The 25,261-nt window shown below is 41.5% G+C and overlaps 2 long non-coding RNA genes and 1 pseudogene across 9 annotated transcripts; 2 read left to right on the top strand and 1 right to left on the bottom strand.

The window, feature by feature from the left end:
- Nucleotides 1-815: 815 nt before the first annotated feature.
- LOC131254140 (rho GTPase-activating protein 2-like) lies at nt 816-1,350 on the bottom strand (annotated as a pseudogene).
- Nucleotides 1,351-2,538: 1,188 nt separating this feature from the next.
- LOC131252943 (uncharacterized) lies at nt 2,539-6,522 on the top strand. 8 transcript variants are annotated; one of them, XR_009174766.1, is made up of 9 exons: nt 2,539-2,611; nt 2,704-2,759; nt 3,971-4,062; nt 4,136-4,207; nt 4,306-4,486; nt 5,412-5,870; nt 6,131-6,197; nt 6,304-6,375; nt 6,488-6,522. It is a non-coding gene; the product is annotated as an uncharacterized LOC131252943 (long non-coding RNA). The 8 variants fall into 8 exon arrangements; XR_009174767.1 differs by having other exon boundaries at nt 2,567-2,611; nt 3,933-4,062; XR_009174763.1 differs by lacking the exon at nt 3,971-4,062 and having other exon boundaries at nt 2,543-2,611; nt 4,091-4,216.
- Nucleotides 6,523-6,633: 111 nt separating this feature from the next.
- Nucleotides 6,634-7,263, top strand: LOC131253875 (uncharacterized). The gene is made up of 2 exons (XR_009175321.1): nt 6,634-6,855; nt 6,978-7,263. It is a non-coding gene; the product is annotated as an uncharacterized LOC131253875 (long non-coding RNA).
- The last annotated feature ends 17,998 nt before the right edge of the window (nt 7,264-25,261 follow it).

Below are 25,261 nucleotides of genomic sequence, written 5' to 3'. Positions count from 1 at the left end.
TTCTTCTTCTTGTTCTTGTTCTTCTTCTTTTATTTATTTATTTATTTGATGGGTCCTTCGAATTTTCTGTCTTGAGAAATGGGTTCTTGGCATTTTGGTTTTTAGGTCTGTTTTTTGCTTGATTTTTTAGGAAGATCCAGTCCATTCCTTTCATTTTACTGCATATATGGCATGTGTTTGATGATCCGAACCGTTGGTTTATTGTGGACAAACGTGAATGGATCATAGGCTGAAAATTACACTGACCACTCAATTCTAACCATGTGAAAAAGTAGTGTACAAAATCACTAAACTGTAGTTAATGGCTAGGATTAATGGATCAGGATGATGTTTGGTTAATGGTCCATTGGTGGACCTTAAGATGAATGAATGGCTCGGATTATCAATACATGTGCCAAATGTATGTAGGTGGATTGGGTCTTTTCCCTTCATTGAATATGCTAGCTATTACTACTGTGACACAAGCATTGCTGTGATGATAGAAAACCAGAAAACGAGAATGCTCTGTCAGATGTTAATCCTGTGCTATTGGACATAGTTGTGATCCAAACCATTAAAATAATGATAGAAACTATGGATGGTCCATCATATCAATGTCTAAAATATGTCTATCCTTACAAAAACTTTGACAGTCTAGATGGTGTGGCGTGCATGTGTTCTACAAAGTGTAAAGGAGCTACATACAACGAACAAATGCCCATCATACAGAGGCCAGATATGTCCAACAGATCTGATTTTACCTATTACTTCTCATCTAAGTTAGGGTACAGAATAAGATGAGTTACTTCAACAGATCTGATTTTACCTAATTCTCCTCATTTGCTATTTAAGTCTTCATTAGCTCGCATATCTGTTGAAGTAGAAGAGAAGGGTGAAGACTCTCCTGTCCCAGTCTCTTCACGTTCCCGTAGGGTCTTCAAGATTAAGGTCTTAAGAAGATTCATTCCTTGAACAGCGTGCATCAAAGCTGTCAATGGATCGGCCATCTGAGTCATGTTGGGAGCAAAGACCATGGCAATGTTTCTTGCATTCATCTTGTTAGCTTCTTCCTCTTTGACGACATCTGCCATAAGATCAACGGCCCAGTTGAGGAGCACAGCTTGAGTTGGGAGGAGCAGTTTCACAAGTTCCACACTCTTCCTCTGTTTTGCATTGCAGAACTTGTTTGGGGGAAAGGCCATTAAGTACTCCTGTAGGGAGCTCTCTGAACCAGGCCTTAATTAGACCTGCTAGGCAGTGAACATCAATGTCATCAGGTACAATGCCCTTGTTCAGCTGGTCCCTCACATTTTCTTCCTTACTATTCTCGGGATTAATCACGTAACAATGCTTTGTATACAGATTGGCAAGTTATTGCAGTGTGACTTTGTTTCTGGTTGAGATAGTTTATGTTATTTTTTGTGCATGTTGATATCATTGAGTTGGTAATAATACCATAGTGTATCCTGCAAGACCTTCATGAATTGTCTTACAAATGTTGTTCATGTGTTATTCTAATGTTAATGTTCATGCAGAGTCACAGATAGCATATCTCCATTTATTTACTGTAATAGTTTGTAAATCCCTCATAACAATGCCATAAAAAGTAAAAAAGAAAAATAAAAAAAATCCTTACAGCCACACCCAAATTGTAACTTAGTTGAGCACTCTTTTCAGTTTGACTCGTGGCTTGATTTTTACTTGCTTATGTTGCAAAAGTTGAATCCATTAAAGTGGGGAATGTGCTCTAGTCACACTTCCTATAGGGGTGTTGTTGTGTGTAAAGTAGGTATATGATTCCATTCCATGAAATTTGGTGGCATATTTTATTTACTGTTGGATTTGACCGTGATCAAGCAATCTCTTTCAGATTATTTTAATGTTCGTCGGGTGAAATAGCTTTCCATCATTTGACAAAGAATGCAAAAGGTTCCTAAGTCATTCATGGAAGTACATGTAAAACTATTAGCATTATGAGGATTAAATTGATTGCTGGGAAGGTGTGTGCTTTCTATGTGGAATCTCAGAATAGATGATCTTCAGTTTTTCATTTTTCCAATTCATAGTGTCGATTTCTTTGCTTTCTCTACAATTGCCAATGTATAATTTTACATCACAAGTGTTGAATGAACATCTGGCTATGGGGAAGGTGGATGAGTTGCATCCTGACTTGACAGTAGACGCTCTTGGAATCTTGCGTCCTGCAAACAATATTTAGTTTTGTTGGGCCTCTGTAAATGCCAACTTCTCATATTGCAGGTTTTCTCAAAAATTTCTGCAGCAACAAACATTGTAGGGAATTGTGATAACAACCAGTATACATGGTCCTTGATTCTTTGCTACAGCTATATCGCTTGGAATGTCAATTACCATCTATTTAGAATTGAACACTTGTTTTCATTTATCATAGACATGGCTAGTATTATTCACTTAGTGTTTCTTATGAGGCTTTTCTGAGCAGTTTTGTATGAAGAGGGAGGCTAGGCTATTTGGGTTGCTTGATGAGTGCTTCATGAATTGATGCTTATCTGCTCTTACTTTATTTTATTTCAACTCTGTTTAGCCTGGAAATCTTCTTATTGATTCCCAAGGCAAAACTTCAGATTTTGGCCTTAGTACATTGCCCCAGCAAGTAAGTTGACAGTCTGTTGCATCCATGAAGGTGCTCCAGCCATTTGTTATTCTGCATGTCTAATTGCCATTTGTTTCTCTCTCCATGTGCAGGTTGTTGGACTTCTTCAAGAGGGACGTGTGGAACTCCAAATTATGTTGCCCCTGAGGTACTCACTCTTTAAATACTGCTCCAATGCAAAATCAGTTCATCTTCTGGACAAGTGAAAGTTCTTTTACTTTTTGCAGCCTTCTATGGCTATTCACAACAGTAGGATTTTGAATCCTACTCTCTCAAACATGCCAATATGGTACATTTATGCGAAGTCTGATGATGCAGGACTATTTGAGCCATCAGATGGGGTCCACGGTTGACCCCACTGATGCTTGGATGCAAATCTGGCCATGATTTATGGTCCAATTGGAATGTGGGCATACCGATCGAACCAGATGTTCTATCCAACATGGCGCACAATTAAGTGGACGGCTAGGTACACCATATGGTTGGATTGTGGGGCTGTCAAGTCCAACTGGGTAGTCTTTTGGGACTTGTACCAATAGAGTGCTATTAGATAGGCTTATATACTAATCAGTTTGGTACTTATGACTATTGCATAAACCATATGGCTCCCTTGTGTATCTAATCTAATACGGTCAGTCCATGAGGCATGTTTTGCTTCATTATCGGGCCATCCATCAGATGTTTGAACCTTTTATGTGATGCCATGCCAGTACAATCATTAGGTGGGTCACATTTATGATGGATCCGGTTCATTTTTCAAAATTTTTAACCGTCCATATTATCCTGGACATAGATCCACCTGTTGCATCTTCTCTGGCTTTTTTTTTTTTTTTTTTAAATTTTTTAAAAATGTTTGCCATACTATTTATTAGAGAATGATTCCCTGTATTGAGCTTTGGTTTTTCTTTCCGAAAGTTTGCATGTTTTCTTATCTATTAAGATGAACTGATTGACAAATTGAAAATTCGATTTAGTTGTTATATGGGGCCTAAAGTGATGTATCCACACAGTCCAACCTGTCTATCAGATTCTTCACCTCAGAAAACACTTGGGACCGAAAACTCGGCCCAATCCAAACTAAGTTGGTCCACAGCAAAGCGAATGATCTAGGTCAGATGAACTCAACCCAATCCTTTAGAAACTATGTTAGATACTCTCTATAGCTAATGTCTTTGTTTTGATGCACTTTTTGATTTGCATGTTGGATCTTAGGTTTTTGAAAGTTATTTGCAAGGTGGACTGTTAATGTAATCCAACACGTTAGACTTGGCACATCCTTTATGAGTTTTTATTTAGTGGCTACGACCTTTTGAAATGTCAGGTGTCCACTTTGCAGTTTTGGGCTGATAGTGTTTGTAGTTTCATGGGATTTCTGAGGATGGACGTGTGCTTTGACGAAAGACACCGTCGTTGCATAGGCTGAGCAGTATGCTAAAAAATAGACACTGAAAGTAAGAAACGTTAATTCAAATGGTGCAGGACTGGTTTTTCTTTTGAAGGACCGCTTACAGATATTTTCTTCAGATTTGGAAGAATTATGTTGAAGGACAGGAAGTTGCAGATGGTTCATCTATTGTTGAAAGCAAACAGAAGGAAGTACTTCAGGTGCTTTGTCACATTTGTTTATCTGTCATATTTCTTATTTCTTTTCTTAAATCATATAATTTATGTATCTTCCTGGCCTTTGCTTTCAGTTGGTGGTAACTGAAGTACTTGGACGTGGCAAGTTCTACATCCAAACAGTTGGCGACCAGAAAGTGGCAGCTAGCTTCGTTCAACCTTCCAGAAGCCCCTGTTATTGGTGCTTTTAATCCTAAGAAGGGAGATATAGTCCTTGCTCAGTTTAATGCAGATAATTCTTGGAACAGAGCCATGGTAAGATTGACACTCAAGCATCCTTATTTCAACTTGGAATACATTTATAATTGTCAAAAAAAAAAGCAGAAGAAAAAGGAAAAAAGCCTGCCAAAACCATAGTTCATCTTATACGCAGTTGAAAATTGGTGGTAGTCACATTCGGTAATTTATATTTCTTGGAGCGTTTGCTATTTGTCCCAACAACTTGGCTAAACTCTTCTATTTTAGCCAAACCCTTTTCTGAGTAAAATTACAATCTACCTTAACTCTGTGAAGATAATTGTTATTTTATTCTTGTTTTAAATCTTTAGACTCGGGACCTCCTTTATGAGTTCTATTTAGTGGCTACGACCTTTTGAAATGCCAGGTGTCAGCTTTGCAGTTTTAGGCTGATAGTGTTTGTAGTTTCATGGGATTTCCAAGGACGTGTGCTTTGACAAAAGACACAGTCGTTGGGGGTCATGGATTAAGTGAGGCAGGGTAACAGTTTAACAGTTTAGTGAGTGAGGCCCTGAATGTGTGGCCCACCTCGATGTATGTGTTGTAGATGCACATCGTACATTTGTTTTTTCAGCTCATTTGAGGGCATTATATCAAAATTGAGGTAGATACAAAATCTCAGGTGAATCACGGTAGGGATTTCTGGGGGCCACAGAAGTTTTGGATCAAAATGCTATTCTATGTTTTCCCTTCATTCAGGTTTTTGTGACCTTATCAACAGATTAGATGATAAATAAACATTATAGAGGGCCTTAAGAAATTTTTAATGATAAACTTATTGTCCAACTGTATGGTCCAATTTTTAATGGTTCATCTTCATAGTTTTTCTTTTCCTTCACACAAGACAAGGATGCTAATGTTCATTTCATTTTCCATGTTAATAAAGATAATGGCAATTATATTTTGAAATCTATGTATCTTCTACTAACAGAACAATTTACAGGTATATTGCTGTTGGAGATGAACCATTACTCTAAAGCTATGGAGAACGCCCTTTATCGTTGGCGCAGCATCAAATATCCATTTGGCGCAGCAACAACTACAAGCACATTTTAGATTATCATAACATGCGATGGTCCTAGAACATACTGCCCAGGTATCTCTAGCTAGCAAATGTGCTTCCTCGAGCCTACTATTTCGGCCAAGCAAATCAATCAAACACCCATAATGCTCGATCTTTGGATCCATCCCAAAATCTCTCTTCATACTAAATTTTGCTGCATATTTTGATCCATTCTCTCTCTGAAGTTGCTGTTAGCTGTTAGCTGTGGTAGCTGTTTCCTCACTTGCTAAATTTTGCTATTAGCTGTGGTAGCTATTTCCTTGACCCATAGCAGGAAATAAAGCAGTCGTGTGATGAAAGTAGGGCAGACCTTTACAATCGAACCCATGATCAATGCAGGTATCCTTTTGAGATTTTAGCAAATGTTTAGCATTTCAATACCTTTGTTAAATTCTTTCTGATAAAAGCTTCCTTTGTAGGAATAGGATCATTTGATTGGAGTGTTTTATGGAATGTAAGTTGACCAATTGGATGGTCCAGATTGATCAACTGACCACATGTCCAAATTCAACTCATTGTGCTTGAAGCTCTAACACTATCTTATTTATTTATTGCTTAATTACAGCTGATTTACTTTTTTTGCTTTATGGCTGCTACAGGATGATCCTGTTTGTGTTACTGCTCAAGGTGATGGCAAGATTCTTATTACAGATATATGGGTTGATGGTAAGTTTTTACATTCAGTATATCAAATTTGTTGCAATTATTTGGTTCTCATTCTACAAAAGAAAAAGTTGCATGATAGTTTCAAATGAAGATATTAGGCTAACAGGTATGTAGATCTCAACTAGATAAGCAGTGCAGGTGGATCCTCTCCCGCCAAATAAATCCATTGCATTTCCAGGTATGTGGATGTCGACCAGATAGGCAGTGCTAATAATTTCATTATTTATCTATTTATTTGAAACAAATATATGAATATAATCAGATTGTTCGGACTCCTGATATTTGTGTAGGCCTTGGCACGCTTTTAGGAAGTCACCAACAGATACACAGATTTCTTTTCTTGGCAATGTCTTGATTCGCCCAACATCTTTCCATATACATTGTTTTATAAAGCAGAATTGTATTAGAAATTGCAGTCTTAATTGAGTATGGAGTCCTGATGTTACTTGTAATCATAATTTGGTTCAGACCAGAAATTAAATAAGAATTCGAGTTGTTAATGGAAATGTGCATCTAGATATTACTTGCCTATAACATTGGACTTGCTCTTGTACAGACATTGTGCCGAATGTTTATCATCAATGCTGGCCCTGGTTTTAGGCTGCTGTGGAGCCAAGTGAAGTCTTTTATCGATACAAAAACCACCTCAAAGATTCATGTACTCTCAATGAGGCTTTTCTTCTATTTGTATTTAATTAATTAATGTTCCATCTTCTAGAAATACTGTGACAATGTGTCTAGCAGTAGTTTTTGACATGCTTCTTTAATTTGGAAGGGCAGGGTTCTCAGAGTCTGATGAATATGTTCCCATGGTAACCAAAACTGTAGATTCAAGTTGGAAGAAGTGTCCCATCAAAAGCTCCCGTCTCCTAGAAGTATGCAAGTATTATTAGATTTCATTAGGGAGTTGCAGGCTTTTGCGAGTCAATGGTTATATGTTGTTATATGAGGTATCATATTTAGTGGATTCCATTTATGTGCATGTATTTGTTATATGAGGTATCATATAATGCTTTGGCAGAGGGGAGTTTTTATTTTCAATATGATTGAACTTTTGTTTGATGAATAGGATTTTTATTAAACAATCATGTGAATAGAAATCTTATTAAACAATCGTACAATTATTTTTTAAATGACTATCAAGTGTAAGATTAAAATAAATAAATAAATAAATAAATCTGATGATATTTTTTTTGATTTACGGATATTTTAGCGACGGACCAAATTCGTCACTAATTTCTATATGTTGAAGATTAACGACAGATTTGAGTTCGTCGCTCTCCTCATATTAGCGACGGACCTTATCCGTCGCTAATAGTTTTAATGACGACGGTATTTTTGAATTTTTGCGACGGATCTTATCCATTGCTACTATGCGACGGATCATATCCATCGTAGATTAAACGACGGATTTTATCCGTCGAAAAAAAACGACCCAATAAACAGCAATGGAGAAAATCTTTTTTTTATTTTATGACGGATTTGGTCCGTCGTAAATTCACGATTTTAGCATAGTGAAGGATGCACCATACGAGTGGACTGAGTAATGCCAGGAAGCTTTTATTAATCTTAAAGGCATGTTAACTACTACACTTATCATGAAGTCACCTGACTGGAGCCTTCCTTTTGAACTTATGTATGACGCGTCTGACTATGCTCTTGGGGTGGTTTTAGGCCAGAGAAAAGAAAAGAAGCCCTACATTATTCATTACGCAAGTAGAACTCTAAATCCTACCCAAGTGAATTACTTGACTACGGAAAAGAAACTCTTAGCCGTTGTGTTTACTTTGGACAAATTTAGGTCCTACTTAATCGGATCCAAGATCGTCATTTACACAAATCATGCGACGCTCAAGTATCTTCTTTCTAAGAATGATACTAAGCTCCGCCTGATGAGATGGATCCTCCTACTCCAACAATTTGATTTGAAAATAAAAGATAAAAAGGGAGTAGAGAACATAGTAGCTAACCATCTTTCCCGCCTTGATCTTTCTGATTCCCTTGAGACGACATATAAATGACATGTTTCCCGATGAACAATTGTTTAAAGTCTCTCATTCACCTTGGTTTGCTGATATTACTAATTATCTTGCCACAGGTTTCAAGCCGACATATTGGATTGCGCAAGATAAAAAAAAATTCTTTGCTAAGGTTTGTAAGTTCTTCTAGGATGATCCATATTTGTTTAAATATTGTCCAGACCAAATCTTAAGGAGATGTGTGCCAGACAATGAACACCAAAGTGTTATCTCCTTTTATCACTCTCAAGCCTGTGGTGGTCACTTTTCTGCTAAAAAGACCACGACCAAAATCTTGCAGTGTCGTATTTACTGGCCCACTATGTTCAGGGACACTCATGAGTTTTACAAAGCTTGTGAGCATTGTCAAAAGTTGGGAGTATTGTCCCGTCGAAATATGATGTCTCTGAATCCCATTCTTATCATAAAAGCACTTGATTGCTGGGGCATCAATTTCATGAGACCATTCCCTCAATTTTTTAAAAATCTATATATTTTGCTCACCGTAGACTGTTACTAAATGGGTTGAAACGATTCCATGCTGGAACAATGACCATCAAACACTCATTAAATTCTTAAAAGAGAACATCCTTTCCCGATTTAGAATACCTCGAGCTATCATTAATTAGGGATGGGGGCTTACATTTTTGTAATAAGCCATTCGCGAACTTAACGAAGAAATATGGCATCTCTCATAAAGTGAGCACTCTATACCACCCACAAACAAGTGGTTAAGCTGAAATTTTCAATAGAAAAATTAAACATATCTTGGAAAAGACGGTTAACCCTGACCATAAGGATTGGTCAATCCGTTTGACTGATGCCTTGTGGGTTTACCGTACCGTATTTAAGACCCCTATTGGAATGTCTCCCTTTAGACTTATCTATGAGAAGGCTTGCCACTTGCTTGTGGAGTTGGAATATAAAGCCTACTGGGTGATTAAAAATCTAACCTTTAATTTAGAAAACGCTGGCTCTCTATGCAAACCTCAGTTGAATGAACTCGAAGAAATCCGGAATGATGCATACGAGAACTCGAGAATTTATAAGGACAAGATGAAGGTATTTCATGACCAACATATTCTTCAAAAATCATTCACACTAGGTCAAAAGATTATCTTATACAATTCTCAGTTACATCTCTTTTCGGGTAAACTTTGATCTCGTTGGATCGGCCCATTCAGTGTTACTAATGTTTATCCTTATGGGGCTATTGAGATTCGCAATCCAAACAATGACAAAGATTCTAAAGTAAATGGACATCAATTAAAGCCATTTGTTGAGAAATTTGATTCAAAGGACATGTCCATACCTCTGATTGATCTTGTATACCAGGATTGACCTTCTAGTCTGACGGAGGTATAATTAGGTTTATTGCCTTCTGCCGTTCTAAGGTAGTTTGCTTTCTAACGTTCTAGGATAGTTTGCTTCCGCCGTTTTAGGATAGTGTCACGCCCCAAACTCAGAAACCGGGCTCACAAAATTTCCGATCGCCGAATCCGGCGCCGACATCCTCCGTAGAACCCCATTCTCGGCTCCTAGCGCCCATTCGCCAGGTTCCAATCCTGGGATGCTAAAAGGAGGATTTTCAACATTAGTTTGATTCGTAATAAGCATAACCAAAGGCATAACCCACAACAACAACCAAAAACTCCATCACATTTCCACTATAATAAAAAACATTACAAGTACAATGAGCATAAGGGAAATACAATGATGATAGACCAAAATCTCCAAAAAGATCAGCTACGCGCCCAAGCCTAAGCGCTGCTGCGATCCAACGTCACTTGCACGCAACAGTCGTGCATAAGCTTATAGAAAGCTTAGAAGGTGGTGAAAGTGTATGCTCAAGGTGGTAATGCAGTTATGCAGTATCAGAGTAATACGGAACATACTGATGAATGCCAGGAATATCATTGGCCGTACCAAGGCCATGTGGTGCAAGAATGATGTCGGCCATACCAAGGCCATGCAATGCGAAATGTAACTCAAGCATACAATTCCTCATCTAAGTCCACATATCAATACAGCTCAAAATCTGAAATATCACCGGGGTCTAGTACACTCCAAGCCAGATTGCCGCCCCATCGCACGCAATAAGGTGAGTGGAAAAGACCTCACTATCCGCCTGCCAATATCGGGCTCGGCTCGTCAATAGCGGACGCATTCCTCGAGCTGGTCAGACTCAGCCTAGCATTGCCCCCTACTCTCGGGAGGGTAAGGCCGCACCCCCTTCCAACCGACCACGACACCGTGGAAAGCGCAACCGTCTGGTAATCGACACTCAGCGCTCATGCATCCACTCGATCTAGACGTTGGAGTAACCTCCTGGTACCATAAGGGTTTAGGGACTTTCACCCAGGGATATCTATCGCACCCATGTAGAACAGTATTTTCGGTATCCAATCATGCCAACCACGATACGTCTGTGGAGGCTACGACCCTGATGTCGCTAGGGCGTATAGTAACCATATCACACAATGCGAATGCATGAATCACACTATCCAGTCATACAGCAATCATGCGCGTATCGTGCGCTCATGTAGGGCAACACCCCCTGTACGGAAGCCCCTAAACAATCTGCCCGAAGGCATATGCTATGATCAGCCATTTCTCATATCAAGCATACGTATGATACATATGATCATGAATCATGGAATTAAACATGTTATATGGGGTGGATGATGTTCATAACGAAGATGGGCCTAGACGGCCTACACATTACACGCATGGGCCCAACAATGGGCCTTAGGGAAAGGCATAATGCGGACATTTAACCAATATTATACTTGCAATGTGGACGTCAAACCAACATTGCTCCCAAGGCACGACTGTCATAAATCATGTTGGGATTGCACATTGCAATGGACCTTTGGTATATCCCATTGGGCCTTCAATACATCAAATGTGCCGTATCATATGGGCCTATATTTATTAAGTGGGCCACATCATTGGGCCGCACCAATGGGCCTTATGTACATTGCAATGGGCTATAACCCGTGGGCCTTAGAATGCATCAAATGGGCCTAATCTTATGGGCCGTATGCGTATCAAATGGGCCTCGCCAATTGGGCCCCATATGTACATCAAATGGGCCTAAACCCATAGGCCCCAAAACATTTTTAATGGGCCATAACCCATGGGCCCCTAATACCCCAAATGGGCCTCGACCCATGGGCCTTACATACGTATCAAAGTGGGCCTCATTCATGGGCCAAAATAATTGAGATGGGCCTCCCATCATCATTATATTAAATACGATATAATATATATATATATATATATATATATATATATATATATATATAATACATATAATATTATATATAATATAATATTATATATATATATATATAAATATATATAACTATACACACACGCACACAGCACACACGCACACAGCACACACGCCATCACAGTGGGCTCCACCGTCCAGGCGGACGGTGGACATGAAACACATACATCTGTGTGGGCTCCATGTGGGGCCCACCGTAAGGTTGATTTTCCATCCAAGCCGTTGATAAGGCCACGTGGGCCTAGATGAAGGGTGAAAACAAATTTCACCCTGATCCAAAACTTCTGTGGACCCAAAAATGATTTCAAAGGTAGGGGTTCAATCCCACTGTTTCCCACGGTGTGGGCCACCTGAGTCTCGGATCAGTCTGATTTTTGGAGTGGGCCCATTTCAGTGGGTGGCCCACCCTATGAACGGATTAGATGGGAGATAAACATTAAGGTGGGGCCCACGGCTACAGCCGTGCTTGGCTGTACGTGCGTCCGTCCGGGCGCTGGCGTGCGCAGGCAGCGCTGCTGCCTTCTGACACAGCAGCAGCAGCTGCTGTGTTGTTTTAAATTTTTTTTTTTCTGGAATTTCTATGGATTTTACAGGTGGGGTCCATATCCAGTGAATCCACTCCGTCCAGTAGCCCTCTATGGCTCAAGACAAGCAAACCAAGCCCAATATTGGGCATATTTCAACGTATAAAAGATTTAGGGAAGGTTTCAATGGTGCAAACCACCATTTGCTACGGTATGGCCCACCAGGACCTCGAGTTGGCACCATATCTTGGTTTAACGCTTGAAATGGGGTCAAGAAAGGAATGGACGGCGTGGATTGAATACATGCATCAAGATGGAGCCTACATAAGTGGACCACCTCATTGGCTTGAAACCAAGCTATTTTTTTTGCATTTTCCAATAGAAACGTCCAGCGTCCGTGGACGCTGGACTTTGTACATACATTAGAGGTGGGCCTTGCTTAGGTGGGCCACCTCATTGAGGATGGTGTGGATACTAAGCACAAAGTGGGCCCCACTTGTAGATGGCTTGAGTAGGATGTATGCTTCAGGGTGGGATCCATCCAAGTGGGCCATACACGCATGATATAATCACACATAAAAAAATGAAATAGAGAGAGAGAGAGAGGTGGGACCCGCGTGATGGAGGGACCCTGGCACTATGGGCCCTCCCTTGCACTAAATCATACATCAAGTGGGTCCCATTACATGTGGGTCCATGAAATCGAAATCCAACGGTGGAGATCCCTTCTCCACTAAAAGAGACGGTCTAGATGACCCTAAGTATGCAAAGAAATAAAAATCATGATGGGGTCCATGGAGAATGGCCCCATCATGGAATGATCATGATGATCCAAGTGGGCCATCGGCCACATCTTAGGGTCCAAAGTGAGATCCAAACCATTGATCGGTTGGCCTCACTTGGCCCATCTTAAAAATATCAAAATCTACCCTATCAAGGTACCCACCACTTGATCTTCTTGCTCCCTTGGCTTCCTTAGCTCCTTGTGCTCCTCTTTGATCGAGGAAGATGAAAAATGGAAGGTTGAGATGAGAGATGAAGGGGTAGGAAATGGGCCACACTTGAAACTTGGGAGAAATGGGAGGGGCTCATACGTATGAATTTTTGCTATGGGAGAGTTTGAATGTCACGCCCCAAACCCGGAAATCGGATTCATAGAAATCCCGATTGCCGAATCTGGTGCCGACAGCCTCCGTAGTACCCCATTCTCGGATCCTAGCGTTCACACGCCAGATTCTGATCCTGGGATCCTACAAGGAGGATTTTTTTTTTGCCAATGTACATTTATCTCGTAATAAGCATAACCACAAGTATACCCAAATCATAAAGGCAACATCATCATCACATATCCACTAATATAATCATTTGAATACAATGCTGAAAGGGAAATACATATATCGAAATCAAAGCTCCAGAATACAACTGCACGCTCCAAGCTCAACGCTGCTGCAACCTAAAAACACCTGCACGCATCTATCGTGCATAAGCTTATAGAAAGCTTAGAGGGTGGTGTAAGTGTGTGCACAAGGTAAGTGCCAAGTATTCGATACAATGCCATTATCATACAAACTGGAAGTACTGGTAATCCATAAACCGTACAATATCGGAATAAGCAAAGATACTAGCAAGATCATGAATTATCTGAGTAAACAGAAATACTCACAAGATCATAGATCATACGATAACAGAGTAAGCGGAAATATGAACAAGTCCATGAGCTAATCGATATATACGCAATATATAACAGCTACGCAAACGAGGAGTCATATACGATAACAGAGTAAGCGGAAATATGAACAAGTCCATGAGCCAATCGATATATACGCAATATATAACAGCTACGCAAACGAGGAGTCATAAAGAGCCAAATATCAAATGTAGAGGATGCAATACAATATACATTTCTGATGAGTAACACAAATAGCATCAGTCGTACCTATACCATATAACCATATAAATGCAATTGGGTATATAATTCCTTATGGGTTCACAAATACGTCAGCCATATCTAAACCATATAAATGTAGAAACACAGTAACCCAAGATGTCGTATGCCGTGGATGTAATGCCATATGCGGTGCGGATGGAATGACCATACTGGAGTGTGAAGTCGGGATGGTAGTACGTAGTATCGCAGGCTATGGGGTCCATCACAAGAGATTTCTATCCAAACCAGTCCCATACCTAAATTTGGATAGTCAGACTCAGTGTGGTAGACTCCTGATCTCAGGTTAGTCGCGCGCCCTAACCGAAATCCTGGCCATTGCGAAGGCACACGTATCAACTAGTTGCTTACCACCAACCCGAGTAGATAGTGAATGAATGAATGCATGAATGAGTATGCAACTCCTGCTCACTAAATCCACATATCAGTACGGTTCATCTCTGGGATCATCACCGGGGTTTAGTACACTCCAAATGGCACTGCCGCTCTCCCAGCCGCACAGTCCAAGTGAGCATAAGAAACCTCACTATCCGCCTTGCCAATAGTCTGCCAATACCTATCCGGCACGTCGATAGCGGACCCATTCACGAGCTGGTCAAACTCAGCCTAGTATTGCCCCCTACCCTCGGGCGAGTAAGGCCACACCCCCTCCCAACCGACCACGACACAGTGGGAGACGCGGCCTCCTGGTATTCGGCACTCGGGCGCTCATGTATCCACTCGGTCTCGACGTTGGGGCGTCTCCTGGCCACGGAGGTTTAGGGATTTTCACCCAGGGACATCTATGGCGCCCGTATGCTAGAACCAAATATTTTCGGTGTCCTATTTGGCCATCCACGATATGCCTGTGGAGGCTACGACCCTGATGTCGCTAGGGCGTATAGTAATCATAATGCGAGATGCATGAGTCATACAATCCAGTCATGCATCAGTCCTGCACATACCGTGTGCTCATGTGAGATAACCTCCACCTATCAGGGAGTCTCATAACAACATGCTCAATGACATATGCAATGATCAACCACCTCTCATAACAAACATGCAGATGATGCGTATGGGCATGTATCATGATGCTATACTGTCACATACTCATAGTCAGTATCAACGATCGGCCTCGACAATGTGGACATTAAACTAACATTGGCCCCAAGGAATGGCCCACATAGAGCCAAACATATAATGGGTCCACGGTCTCACACAAAGGCCCGATATATAACACAGTGGGCCTTACTCAAGGGACACATATACACAACAGGCTGGCCCTGCTCATGGGCCTCACGTACATCACATCGAGCTCCATACAAGGGCCTGAAATGTATTACAATGGGCCACGCCTACAGAACTCGAATACATTACAATGGGCCTTGCCCATATACCACGAATACATCACAATGGGCCTTGCCCATGAGCCTCAAATACATCACAATGGACCTCAACTACGGGTCGCATATGCATCATGTAGGCATCAACGATAGGCCTTGACAATCGAAATGGCCTTAGTAATTAGGTTCGACACTCGAAACCGGCCTCGATACTCGGCCTCGGCAATCAGAATCGGCCTGTACAATTGGCCTCAACAAATTGGAATCGATCGGTAAACGGAATCGGCAAATCGGTCACGTCAATCGGCAATCGGTCACAACAATCGGGGTCGATCGATAGTCAGAATCGGTCATGTCAATCGGCAATCAGTCACAACAATCGGGGTCGATCGATAGTCAGAATCGGTCATGTCAATCAGATCGATCAATAATCAGAATCGGTAAATCGGTCACGATAATCGGATCGATCAATAATTAGAATCGACAAATCGGTCACGATAATCGGATCGATCGATAATCAGAATAGGCAAGTCGGTCACGACAATCGGGATCGATCGATAAGCAGAATCAGCAAATCGGTCATGATAATCGGATCGATCAATAATCAGAATCGACAAATCGGTCGCGATAATCGGATCGATCGATAATCAAATCGGCAAATCGGTCACGATAATCGGGATTGATCGATAAGCAGAATCAGCAAATCGGTCATGACAATCGGATCGATCAATAATCAGAATCGGCAAATCGGTCACGATAATCGGATCGATCGATAATCAAAATCGGCAAATCGGTCACGATAATCGGATCGATCGATAATCAAAATCGGCAAATCGGCCACGACAATCGGATCGATCATAATCAAATCGGCAAATCGGTCACGACAATCGAAATCAATCGATAATCAGAATCGGTAAATCGGTTACATCGATCGGAATCAGCAATCGATCATGACAACGTGGACATTAAACTATCATTGCCCAACAATGTGGCCATTTAACCAACATTGCTCCCAAGGAGTGGCCCACTTAGAGCCAAACGTATGTGGGCCCATGACCTCACACAAGGGCCTAATATACAATATCATGGGTCTCATACACAACAGGTGGGCCCTGATCATGGGCCTCAAAAACATAACATGTGGGCCCTATACGTGGGTCTCATATGTATCAAATGGGCCACGTATCTAGGCCTCGAATACATCACAATGGACCTCACTCGTGGGCCTTATATACATAGATGGCCCCGCACATGGCCCTCAAATATATATCGATGACCTTCATTACATCATGTGGGCCGCATCCCATGGGCCTAATTATATCATATTGGGTGGGCCCTACACAACCAGTAGGTGGGCCTGTACCTTCCAAATGGGCCCACCAAATGAACAGCATGGATGCACAACACATATATCATGATGTCCCATGAGGCTGAGTACGACGCAGATGAAATAGATGTACAGCGTGGCTTAAATACATGCATCAAGGTGGGCCATACGTCCATCGAAATGGACAGACGGTGGGGATATATCCATACATCATGGTGGTCCTCACCGCACTGTCCAGAATGGATTGTGTGGAGACATGATACATACATCAAGGTGGGTCCATGTGGTGGCCCACAAAATTTTTAAATCAATTTGGTATTTGTAATTTCCCTCCATCAGTAGACATATACAGTACGCATACCATCTGGGCTCCACATCCAAGCCATGGACGGTGTGGATGTTGTTCGTAAAACGTACATTATGTGGGATCCAGAATTTGTTGATGTCAATTAGCATGGTGGGTCCCACGGGATGGACGGCTTGGATTCCATACCTACATCAAGGGTGGCTTCCAACGGCCAAGCATCTGGATGTGTGGCTACAAAAAAATACATCACAGAGGTCCTCACCATCCAGATCACTGGACGGTGCGGATTCAACACATACCTAATGCATGGGTCCCACAGGACCGTCCAGGCACATATGGACGGCCTAGATATGAAACACATATATCTTGGTGGTCCTTACCAACTTGCTGATGTCAATACATCAGCCAATCGGCTTTCTCATAGGTGGGGTCCACTGCACGGTGGACCAACATGCACATCATAGTGTAAACCCACCGTCCAAATAGCATCCAGCGCCGTCCAAACATTATGGACGGTGTGGATCAAAACATACATCATCAGGTGCCCACAACACCATCCAACCACAGTCCAGCACTGTCCAAATGTTGTGGACGGGGTGGATGAACTACGTGCGTCACGTGGGCCCTACTTGCCATCTCAAAATGGCTGGACAGTGAAGGTATAAAGATACATTAAGGTGGGCCACGTCAGAGTGGATGGACGTTGCATATACATCACATCCAACCAAGGTGGGACCTCACCGTCCAGGAATGCTGGACGGTGTGGATGAGACCCAAACGTCATACAAGGAGGGCCCCACGAGCTGCAACACGGCGGCTGTATGACCGGTGTGCGGCAGATCATCCAGTCCGTTACCATGCAAGGTGAGCCCCCACGTCCCTGAGATGGACAGTTGGATGTAAGGTCCATACATCAAGGTAGGCCCCACGGAACTTGGTGACGTCAGCTGCTGATGGGACCCGTGGAGCTTGCTGCGTCAAAGCAGCAGCTGCAGCTGCTGGGACACCGCCAAGTGGATGGATGGGAGGTAACATATACGTCCAGGTGTGGCCCACCGTCCAGATCTGATGGACGGGGAGGATCTGCACATACATCACAGTTTGGCCCACCGGCCAGCCATCTGGACGGTGGGGATTTCAAAACAGGTGGCGGTGTGTAGTAAAGCAGATGGACAACGTTGATACAACGTAGGCACCACGGGTTTTCCACGTGCGCGTGGGTCCCACGGCTGCAGTGCAGCCTTGATAAATGAATATATCACAGTGTGGTACCACGTGGGTGGCCTACCAGCGTCCAACCCATGTCCAGCGCCGTCCAGCTTGTTGGACGGTCTGGATATAGGCAGACAGTCAGTGGGTCCCATATCCTGATGGACGGTGGTGGTGCACCATATCATGGTACGTCCCTCAAGAACGGACAGTCCAAGTAAATCACATACAACATGGTGGTTTCACGTAGTGGCCCACCCGAGCCTAGATCAAACTGGTACTTATGTTTTTCTCCCATCAATCCAGGCACTAGATGTCCAGCGGACGGGCAGCCAGGATGGAATAGTACAACATGGTGGGCCACGTCCAGGGGCTAGGTGGACGGACTGGATACATTTGTATTTGGTGGGCCACACATCAAGAGAGAGAGAGAGGGGGGAGAGAGAGAGAGAGAAAAGTCGGATGGTGGAGGGACCCCACCACTATGGGCCCCTCAATACAATACACACATCAAGATGGGTCCCACCACAAGTAGGCCCTTAAATCATCAAATCATACAAATCAAACCTTAAGAAACACCCACCTCGAGATCTCTTCTTCCTTCTTCCGCCAATGCATGATAGAGCCCCAAAGAAACAATTTCAATGGTGGAGATGATCATTGGATGGTGGAGATGGGAGATAGGGAGGTGGGCCACACTAGCTCTCTCATGGGAGCCATGGACGTGGGTTGCTCCATGGAGGGATTGCTTGGAATGGAGAGAAGTGAAAGAGAGAAATGATGTAAGGGAGTGATGGGAGAGAGGGATGGTGAGGTAATGGGAATTAATGAGTTTGACTTATGGGGAAAAGGGAAGGTAAGGTGGTATGGTAGGGTGATGTCACCCCTAGGGTGACATCATAGTAATTAATATTTCTAGGGAAGTACAACAATAGGGATAGGTGGGTCCCACAATCAAGCGATTAACGGCCTAGATAATGCACGGGCCGGATCTTATAATCTGAGCATCGTATTGACGCACAAGACGCATCGTCGGAACCGCGGCGACGGCACGGTCAAAATGACATAGGTCTCATTTTGAGTCGGCTCGGGTTTACAGGATGTGACTCAAGAGCATGCGCCAATGCTATCTACTCGTCCCGGGTCGCCGAAACTCGACTAGAGGGAACCGTAGAAGTTTATAGAATGGTACAGGCTAGGTTACGGGTCTTACATTGAATGAGAGAGAGACTTGTAAGGGAGAGAGAGAGAGGGAGTGATGGGTGATGGAGTGATGGATGGGAGAGAGGGATGGGAGTGTAAGAACTTTTTTGACTTTTTTGGCTAAAGGTATAAGAAAAGCATGGGTTGTGTAAGAGCTTTTTGACTTTGGGGGTTGCTTGGAAAAGGGTGAAAGTTGATGTGTACTTGACATGATGTTATTGATGGGATTGATTGATTGATGTGACACCTTGTAGAGATTCCCTCGGAATTCGCACGCGCGGCGTTTTCTCGCACCGAACGCTGGCCCACATCTCCCGACCAGAGCATCGCATCAGCGCGTGAGTCGCGGCATCGGAACCGCGGCGATGACGCGGTCGCTAAGGTATAAGCCCTGGGTTGAGTCGACTCAGGTTGACGGCACGAGAATCCAGGTCGCGCGCAAATACCGGTTAAGGGTCGAAGGTTGCCGGAATTCGACCGGGAAGACCGCGGTAGCCTATGGAATGGTACGGTCTAGGATACGGGGCTTACAGATAGTTTATTTTTTGTTGATTAACTCTTATGCTTACTACCTTCACGCTGAGATCCTTTGGAAAAAGCTTCAAAATTCCTTCATCAGGTACTATCTTTCCATCACTTCTCCTTCAATTACGTTGTCTCTTTTGCAAATCATGCTTATTTCTTTTACATTGAGGACAATGTAGATTTTATGTTGAGGGTGGGAGATTAGGTAAACTAATCAGTGTTTTCTCAGTTTTGAGTAAAATTTGTAAAAATTTTGAAATTTTTTCAATGTTTATCTATTTAGAAAGCGATAAGTTGTGTAGTTAAGACTGTTTTGAGTATGATGATAGGATAGAAATCAAATTTTTAATTGTTGGAGTTGGAGCAACTAAGTAACCAATCACTTATGGTTCTTACATTCAATTGATTAAGAGGAAGTTTCAATATTATATTATTCAAATTGTTTTCGGTGAATAGTACTAGATCTTCTGACTGTTAGTATGATGATCATTGAAAGATATTGAGAACCGAGTCTGGAGAATTTTATCCTCCTTAAAAGAAGAAAAAGAATTACTTAAAAAATATGATATTGACAAAGAGGTCATAAAGAATGAAAAATGATAACATTTTTTAGGGAAATGAAAAATGTCTTTGAAAAGGATGTAATGTCTAAAGAAGAAGAATAAATACAAATGATCGTCGATATAAAATAAAAAACTGAAAAAAGAAGAAAAATGGGATAAGTTCGGAATCAGTATTCAAGTTTTCTATCAATCTGGAAGTGATAAGCATGAATAACATTATGAAAAGATAGTATTTTCACTGAGCACGTTGAAAAACTTAATATGCGAACTATACTTTGACTTAATGGATAAAGAACTTATTTAATTGGTTGCTTATGTGATTCAACTTTAGGTTTTCAAAATCTTAATTTCTCATCTTGAGTTTACTCATTCATACTTAATTACACAAAAGAACATTTTCTGAAAGAAGGTTTGAACATTGCGCATTAAAGTTCATTTCACGCATACTTTGCTTGGGACTAGCAAAATGCTGGTTGGGGATTGTGTTGAGGGTCAAATATTATATTTTATCCCCCATTTATATCTTGGATTGAAAATGGTGCTAAAAACATGGATTTAATGCTCAAGAATTACCAAGGCAAGGGATGAATCTTAGAAGGCCAATATTGAAGAATTCACATGCTAAATATCTAAGAAAACGAAGTGAGGAATGAAGAGAATCAAATATCTGAAGTAAAGAAAACGAATCCTGAAATTGTCCTGAAAACAAACATATTCCTGAAAGTGTCCTTAAGAAGCATATTCTGAAACTCTGGGTCATTTTGTGAAATTGTAAAGCGTGAAGTCTATTTTGAAAAACTACGTAAATTTAAGACGGTTTCTAGATTCTTCCAAGTTTGTGCGAAAGGAGGTGCTGCAAAACTATAAATAAGAGTCCCTAGCATCATCAAGGATTTGAGGAGTAGAGCAAAAGCGCGGAGAAGCCATCGCCAAGAGTTTTTCTTTCTTTTCCTTAGCGGTTTATATGTTTTTCTTAAGAGATTTTAGTTCAATCATGTCTATAGTTGACTAAACCTCTTAGCTAGAGCTAAGAGGTGAAGCTTGTAGCGTGATGAGATGTTTCTATTACTTTGATTCATGCTTATGATGAACTTACTTTGATTTTAATTTGATATTTAAGGAATACTTTCAGTTTTTAATGGTTTATTGTGACTCAAATTACAGTAGATTTACAATAGCTTTAAGTATTTTTTTTTGTATATTTAGAAATTATGAGATTGATAAATCCTGTTATTTGCCATTGTCTCATGGGCATGGTTTGGTGATGGAATCCTTGTCAATTATTATAATTCTCCTCTTTTGAGAATTAGGTCAAAGGAAGTTCAGATTGATTTTAATTGTTATATCTTCCAACTGGATAAGATAGGACTTTGATTTTAGTTGTGTCATTGTTTCAAGTAATAGATTTCCCTGATCTTCACAAGTGGATCCTTAGAAACCCTAGTTCCCACCTTTGAATTCTTAGTTTTAATCGCTTTAATCAGAATTACTCTTTCAATCACTTTAGAATTTGTTTTACATCTTTTTCTAGTTCTACTTCTAGTTACTTTTAGAATACTCACGAGATTAGTCCCTATGGATTTGACTTCAATCTTACCGAGATTATTACTACATCGCGACCCTACACTTGGGGTTGTGAATAACTCGAATAATAAAATCCACCATTCACTTGGTTTACAATGCCCCGTTGGATGATCCATCCTTTGAAAACACAAATCAAATTATTTGGCCTCATATTCAATGCCTAGATCACATCTAAACAGTATTTAGGACCCTTAAGACTGTTGGAAGAGATTACCATCCATAAATCAAGTGATCTGTCCATTAATTTTAAAGATGTACCATCACACCTTAGTGAAATTATTGCCAAACATTAAGGGACCTAAGTATGGTAATCTGATTGCGACGAAATATCAAGTAATTCTTTACTTGAACAATTGAACCGTAAATCGTTAAGTTTCTGGGCCCAAACCAACAAATTCACCGTTCATTGGGTCCATGATTCAATGCAAGATGATTTAACACTTGATTACGTGACTAAGCCACTAGATTTGGAAAGCAGTTGTAAAAATCTATCCATATTAGCTTGGGAACTTTAAAAGCGTATGTATCATATCAGGAAATGATTTGATTGTTGATGGTCGGTAATCATAAGTGAAGCCCATAAAAATCAAGTTATATGGTCCACGTGAGCATTGGATCTGCCTCGGCGCAAGCCAAGTGTCCTATTTAGGCTTGTATAAGTGAATGGACGTACTGGATTGTACATAGCATCATCGTGGACCCCACTTTTAACTTGAGTATACATGAGCATTGCATGCACTCGTGGTGCACCATACGCGTTTAAACCGGCTGGTCTTATGCGTGATTTCTGGCCCACCTCATGCTCCATTCTCCATATCTGAACCATCCATCATGTAGCCCAGGAAAATTTGATGAAACCCCAAATACTTATGCATGTTATTACCTGTTGCTAAGTTCGCAGAATTAAATGAAAACGACTGATGTGCCAGTGGACAACGTGCATTCAATCTAGACTTAGCCCACCATTTAGGGGTCATCAAAGAGATCCAAACCGTTCATCCTACAGAGGACCCAATTCTGACCCAACTCCAGGAATTTCACATATTACGTGTGGGTTCATGCACACAAACTGTGTTGCGAACGAAACGTGCATACAACTCAGTTCCAAAAACGGAAATCTCACCACTTATAGCTGCCAATCTGGCAATCCGCTTGAAGGATTCCCTCTCGATCCTAGCCCTTTGTGCGAAAATATCTAAGCCCTCCATTCTTTCCTTTTGTTTAGGGTTTTATCATCTCATAAGAGGCGCCGCACCCAAGTAGCTCGTTCACCACTGAGATATTAGTGTCATTCCTACATTTGGTGGGTCCCACAATGACCCTAGGACCTATCCGGACCATCCATGTGCCTTAGCACGAAGGATGGCCCACCCGATCGAAATTCGCCATGAACAGCCCATCTTCTTCTCCATGAATCGTGAAAACCCATCACCTAGTGATGGGGCCCATTTTCTAATCAGGGTCGTCCATTCAATGGGCCATGGTACCTGAAGTTCATTTATAATCTCGGATTGCAACCGTGCAAGCTAAATCCGGTTTTATCGTCATAAAAACCTGACGGATTAAACAACTAAAATTCGTAATTAATCCCATCGATTAGTTGTAGTCGAACCGTCTAGAAGGGGACTAATAGAGCCTTCCTAAAAATGGAAAGCCTAACAGGGAAAGAGAAATGCGTCGTCTGCCATACCGCAATGGGTTGAGGAAATCGGATTGCGTACTGAGTTACTCAGTACGCTTTTATCGTACTGAGTAAACTAAGTTGGTCCAACTGTGAACGTGTGTGGATTATCCATGCCGTCCATCCGTTTTTCCATATCATTTTAGTAGTTGAGACGAAAATTGAAACATACCCAAAGCTCAAGTGGACCACACCACAGGAAAGAGTGGGAATACTGAATTCCACCGTTGAAACCTTGGTAAGGCTCACGGTGATGTTTATTTGTCATCCAACCTGTTCATAAGATTAAAAAAACACATGGATTAAGGGAAAACAGAAATAAGAAATTAATCCAAAACTTCTTTGCCCCCAAGAAAGTTTCGACAGTAGAATTTCAATTCACAATGTTTCACAATGTTTCCCGTGTTGAGGTCCACTTGAGATTTGGATATACTTCGTTTTTGGGCTACAGACCTAAAGTTATCTTTTAAAATGGATGGACGGAGTGGATAAAATATATAATTTATGGTGGACCCCACATAGTTTACTCAGTACGCTTAGCGTGCTGAGTTACTCAGTACGCAATCTGCGTCCTGGGTTGAGTCGACTCGGCCTGAGTCTGGGCCGAGTTCAGGCGTGTGTTTATTGAGAGAGAGAGAAAGGAAGAAATAAAGAAGGATGAGAGAGAGAGAGAGAGAGAGAGAGAGAGAGAGAGAGAGAGAGAGAGAGAGAGAGAGAGAGAGGATGGGTGTCAGTTGCCGCACCAACCCAACTCACCGAGTTTCACGTCGGGCCACGCTGTTGGGTGCTGCAAAAGGAGAAAAGGAAGAGAGAAAGAGCAGAAGAAAAGAAAGAAAGAGGATGAGGAAGAAACAGAAGAAAGGTAGAGAGGGAGAAGAACCAAGTCGAGCTGAGTTAACTCAACTACCCAATGAACTCAGTATGAGTCGGGTCGAGTTCTTAGCAAGTCTGGTTACTAGAGGTGGAAGAAGAAGAAAGCAGGAAGAGAGAGATGGAGAGAAGATGTGTTGTTGCACCGGCTCGAACCGAGTTGAGTCCGTACCAAGTCGAGTTGGGTCATGCGTGGCTGCACCTGCTCAAATCGAGTGGAGTCTGGACTGAGTCAAGTCAGTTTGGAGGCTGTTGCTGCCAGCAAGAAGAAGGAAGATGGAGAAGAAGAAATAAAGAATAGAGAGAAGGAAGGAGAAAGAAGAGGAGAGAGGGCGCTGCCGAGTCAACTCGGTTGTCATTCCACCAAGTTTGGTCTGAGTTAGATGCAGATCTGTTCGATTCCAAACTCTGTCAGGTCAAGAAGACTAGAAGGTGGAGGGAAGAGAAAAGAAGGAGAGGTATTATATTCTTATTTAGTGTAGAATCATATTTGTCGTTATTATTATTATTATCATTATAATTTTTATTATTACAAATTCTTATTAAATTATTGTTATTAATTATTCTTATTATGATCATCAATTTTAATATTTTATTTAGATTATTATTTTAATTTTTAAATTCTTAGATGATCATTACTATTGATTTGTATTTTGTTGTTGCGCAAACTAGATTTCAAATCCTTAAATCC

This window comes from Magnolia sinica, chromosome 8, assembly GCF_029962835.1.
Source record: "Magnolia sinica isolate HGM2019 chromosome 8, MsV1, whole genome shotgun sequence".
Lineage (NCBI taxonomy): Eukaryota > Viridiplantae > Streptophyta > Magnoliopsida > Magnoliales > Magnoliaceae > Magnolia > Magnolia sinica.
Note: the sequence above shows the minus strand (reverse complement) of the source record. Positions and strands in the feature narration are given on the sequence as shown.